At 34.7% G+C, this 5464-nt stretch overlaps 1 non-coding gene across 1 annotated transcript; it reads right to left on the reverse strand.

The window, feature by feature from the left end:
• Positions 1–57: 57 nt before the first annotated feature.
• Positions 58–129, reverse strand: TRNAC-GCA. The gene has a single exon. It is a non-coding gene; the product is annotated as a tRNA-Cys (tRNA).
• Between the last annotated feature and the right edge of the window lie 5335 nt (positions 130–5464).

A 5464-nucleotide genomic window follows, 5' to 3' on the forward strand; every position in this document is an offset into this window, starting at 1 on the left:
TTAGACACTCGGTGGTTGGGAGCAAATCGAACAAAGTGTTCGTCCAAAATTTTTAAAAGGGCCCAACCAGATTCAAACTGGTGACCTCTTGATCTGCAGTCAAATGCTCTACCACTGAGCTATGAACTCATTTTATATGATTTTAGCCTTAGTGACCCCTTCTACCAAGTGTGAGTCCAAAAGTGTAAAACGTGTCTGTCGAAAATAGAAAGGCCAAAAAGATAATTCAAACATAGTTCATCTACAAACTACCCAAAGCTATTAAATACAAATTGAAGAAAATAAGAAATAACATAAATAATCTTAAATGTAATTCAACTCCCGAAGATAAAAAGTCCTCAAATTACATTCCAATGTCAAGTGATATTTTATTACAACTCAATTCTTTTTTTGATTTATTGTAATTGAACTTAAAAGTATGACAAATACGCTGGATTTATTTTAAAATTCCTTTAAAATTGTTGTGCACGGAGTACAATGGAAATAATATATATATTTTTTTTTACTGTTTTGTAATTTGTATGGTATTATTAGAGGCTTTTGAATGAAATATGATAATTGATTCTCGGTCCTCTTTGACAATTTTAGATACCTCCATATCCGATATTTGATGCGTCACGTTTCACTATGAGATCTGCCCTTGGGTCAATAAGACTTAAGTCGAGAGTTTATTTGACTAATGATTTGATTTTTTTGGGTTGTAGAGATATCCTTTACAAATCAAGACTTTGTATTATTTTCAAGACACTCATCAAGACATTTGTAAATATGCCTGATATCTTGAAGGATTGAAGACACATAATTGAGAGAACCTAAATTTGAGACAAACTCAATGGACCATTGAATGGGTTTTATAAGGCTCAAATAAATTTAAAATCCGAGAAAGCGGATTTGAGTTTGATATTATTTGATTTTGGGTATGGACACAACTAGCTGATTTCTTTTGATTGCATTAATGAATGTATGTAGATGTTTAAAGTGTTCATCTTAATGGTTTTAGAAAATATCAACACATCATCAATATAAACTATTGATATTTTTTGAAAGAATTGAAAATATCATTCATAATCATCTGAAATTCGGATGGAGTGCTTTTTAGCCTAAATCGCATGACGTTCCTCACATATTTTCTAAACTGGACATTAAATGCTATTTTATATTTGTCCTTTTAGGAAATTAGAATTTTTCGAAATCCCAATTTCATATCGAATTTTATAAAAACATTTGACTCTAAATTCTTTTTATCAAATCATTTTTTATTTGGTTTTGATATCTTATTTATTCTAAAACCTTATTCAAAGGTTTGTAGTTAATTACCAGTATCAGAATTTCTGGTTTCTTTTCAACATGTTGTTAACCTAAAATGTCAGACACGACCACATGCTCTTTGAAGACCTTATCAGCTTCCTCTGCAAAATATCACCTAAAATTTCAAAGTATTTAGTGTTTGATGCTTTTTGACTTAACCCTAGGGTTCTATTTACGGTGAACTTGTGATAATTTTTGTCAAATTATATATTTGAATACCTAATACATTAAGATATAATATCTTATTTAAATAATATTAAAATGTCGTAGAATATCATAATATATGTTTAATTAATATGAATCTCATTCAAATTTTAAATATATATTTTTATTTAATGTTTATGATACACATCAATTATTTTACTGTTTAACATATCAAATACCTTAATATGTTTTGATATTATACTTCAAGACTATAGGAACTTACTCAGAGGACTTGAGAGTTACGTTGGCCCACAATGCATCTCATGGACAATGCAAAACTATGGTGGTGCTCGAAGGTGAGTTGTATAAAAAACTAGTCATGCACCAAAAAATCATGGGAAGACCATTGATGGAATTGAAGCAATCGACGCTCCCCTGGATGGGTTTCCAATCAAAGACCTAATGTTTGATGTTGACTCTTTTGAAGAAAGAGACACATGATCGAAGAACAAGAAATGTGGCGGTAGCTCTGAGAACTCTATTACACTCATAAAAAAATGTGTCGAAGAGTTAGACATTACATAGAAGATCTTGCTTTCATCGAGGAGACCCGAGTTTGATTCTCGACAATGAAATTTTATTTTCTTATTTCTTTTATTTTATAGTTTCATATTTAAACTTTACCTAGGTTTTAAGAAGCATTATAATGGATGAGTTCAATAGTATCTTAAATTCAAAAGACTCTTATGAACTTGGTTTGAGAGTCACTATAATGATCAAGTTATCTTAGATTAAAAAGACTTTTATGAACTTTGAACCTTTAATAGGGTTATGTCATAGATATTTGGTTCAATTTCAACAAGTGAGGTTGAGGTGATTCAAATGGTTAATGTGATAATCCGGTCATTTTCAAGGTCTCTTTTGTTGAACGCCATCATGGCTGAGATGACTGAGATGAGCACCCAAGTGAGTTTGACAAGGAGGGTCGTAGAGAACCCCACCCCAAGCCAAGCTCATTTTGGGCTTAACAAACTTAAAATCCAAAAACACAAACCCTTAAATGGGAACTCGGATTCTAAGGAATTAAAAAACTTTATTTTTGACGTAGAACAATACTTGAAGGTTACACGAACTTGCTCGTAGGACCTAAGAGTTACGTTGGCCACAATGCATCTCATGGACGATGGCGCTCGAAGGTGGATGATATAAAAAATGGGTCATGCACCATAAACTCATGGGAAGACCGTTGATGGAATCGATGCAATCGACGCTCCCCTGGATGGGTTGCCAATTAAAGACCTGAGGTTTGATGTTGACTCTTTTGAAGAAAAAACCAACGATTGAACACCTCAAAATGTCGCGGTAGCTCTAAGAACTCTACCATACGACCTGAGAGTTGAGGGCTACAAGAACTTTCTCATACGACCTGAGAGTTACGTTAGCCGCAATGCATCTCATGGACGATGCAACACTATGATAGTGCTCGAAGGTGAATGGTATATAAAATGGGTCATGCACCATAAACTCATGGGAAGATCGTTGATGGAATCGATGCAATCAATGCTCCCCGGATGGGTTGCCAATCAAAGACCTAACATTTGATGTTGACTCTTCTGAAGAAAGAGCCACATAATCGAACAGCTCGAAGCATCCTGGTAGCTCTGAGAACTCTAACACACACAAGGAAGAACGTGTCGAAGAGTTAGACATTAAGCAAAAGATCATGTTAAAACTCTTCAGCGATCTGACAAAAGACTTCAGGACATTCTCACCAAAAATCCATTATCATCTAGAGGTTAGGATATCTGGCTTTCATTGAGGAGACTTGGGTTCGATTCCTGTCAATGAAATATTATTTTTCTTATTTCATTTTATTTTACAGTTTCTATCTTAGATTAAAAAGACTTTTATGAACTTGGTACCTTTGTTAGAGTTATGTTATAGATATTTGGTACAATTTCAACAAGTGGGGTTGAGTTGATTCAAATGGTTAATGCGATAATCCAGTCGTTTTCGAGGTCTCTCTTGTTGAACGACATCATGGTTGAGATGAGCAGGTGATTCAAATGGTTAATGCGATAATCCAGTCGTTTTCGCGGTCTCTCTTGTTGAACGACATCATGGTTGAGATGAGCACCCGAGTGAGTTTGACAAGTTGGGCTGTAGAGAACCACAGCTCAAGCCAAGTTCATGTGGCCTTAAAAAACTTAAAATCCAAGAACACAACCCCTTAAATGGAAACCGGGATGCTAAGGAATTAAAAAGATTTATTTTTGACGTAGAACAATACTCGAAGATTATTGGAACTTGCTCATAGAACCTAAGAGTTACGTTGGTCGCAATGCATCTCATGGACGATGCAAAACTATTGTGGCGCTCGAAGGTGAATGGTAAAAAAAAAGGGTCATGCACCATAAACTCATGGGAAGACTGTTGATGGAATCAATGCAATCGACACTCCTCTAGATGGGATGCCAATCAAGGACTCAATGTTTGATGTTGATCCTTTTGAAGAAAGCGCCAAACGATCGAACAGCTCGAATAGTCTCGGTAACTCTGAGAATTCTATCACACACATGAAAGGACGTGTCGAAGAGTTAGACATTACCCAAAACATTATAGTAAAACTCATTAACGATTAGACAAAAGACTCCAAGACAACTACACTTAAAATTCATTGTTGTCCTACGGTTTGTATATTTTGCTTTCACATAGGAGATTCTGTTATAGTTTCATCTTTTGTCACCAATTATATTTAAACTTTGCCTAAGTTTGAGAGGCACTTTAATGGTCAAGTTCAAAAGTATCTTAGATTAAAAAGACTTTTATGAACATCGTACCTATGTTAGTGTTATGTTATAGATATTTGTTTCAATTTCAACAAGTGGGTTGAGGTGATTCAAATGGTTAATGCGATAATTCGGCTATTTTTTAGGTCTCTCTTGGGAAACGCCATCATGGTTGAGATGAGCACCCGAGTGAGTTTGACAAGGAGACTCGAATTTAAACTTTACCTACGTTTGAGAGGCACTATAATGGTCAAGTTCAATGGTATTTTAGATTAAAAAAACCTTTTATGAACTTTGTACCTTTGTTAGTGTTACTTTGTACTTTTGTTTGTATTAATTTGTACGTTTGTTAGTGCTATGTTATAGACATTTGGTCAAGTTCAACAAGTGGGGTCAAGGTGATTCAAATGGTTAATGTCACTTTATTTGATTCAAATTGTTAATGTGATAATCCACAGTTATTTCCAAGGTCTCTCTTATTGAACGCCAACAAGGCTGAAATTATTGAGGTGAGCACCCGAGTGAGTTTGACAAATTGAAATAAAATCAAATAAAATCACTCAAACAAATCAATAAAATTGAAAAAAAACTAGCATTTTGACACTTCCTTCAACTCGAAGTGGCGGTAAACCAAGGATTCCAAAATTGAAAAAAAACTAGCATTTTGACACTTCCTTCAACTCGAAGTGGCGGTAAACCAAGGATTCCTTCGCACAAGACCCATGATCCAACTCCCAACATGGAAATGATAAGTTATAGAATCATTCCAAGAACCTCAATGGATGGGTTAAAAACTCACATTACCAATCTCGACAACTGGATGTGTCACCTGCGTTAGAAGAACGACCGCATCAGAGCAAGTCATGGGGATAGAAGATCCTGTTGAAGGATGATAGACCAACCGTAATCTTTAGCCCAACGAGCCAAGCTTTTGTAGAAGCAAGAACGCTTGTATTAAAGAAATTAACACCTTCTTATACAAAATTTGGATAAACCAAGATATAAAGCTAGAATTAGATTATGAGATCCAAGAGTGAGAAGCAAGATTTGAAACCTTTTTCTAAATTGAGTCACTTCACAATCGAACTTGATCAAAGCTTGATTGAATAACTCAGATGCAATCTACCACAAGAATTGCATGAAACTTAAAAACGACAAAGATATGCTAAGATTTCTATAAGGGGGACCTCTCAACTTAAGAGATCAATTTCATTGATCACAAA

The sequence above is a fragment of the Cucurbita maxima genome, unplaced genomic scaffold (assembly GCF_002738345.1).
Source record: "Cucurbita maxima cultivar Rimu unplaced genomic scaffold, Cmax_1.0 Cma_Scf01340, whole genome shotgun sequence".
Taxonomy (NCBI): Eukaryota; Viridiplantae; Streptophyta; class Magnoliopsida; order Cucurbitales; family Cucurbitaceae; genus Cucurbita; species Cucurbita maxima.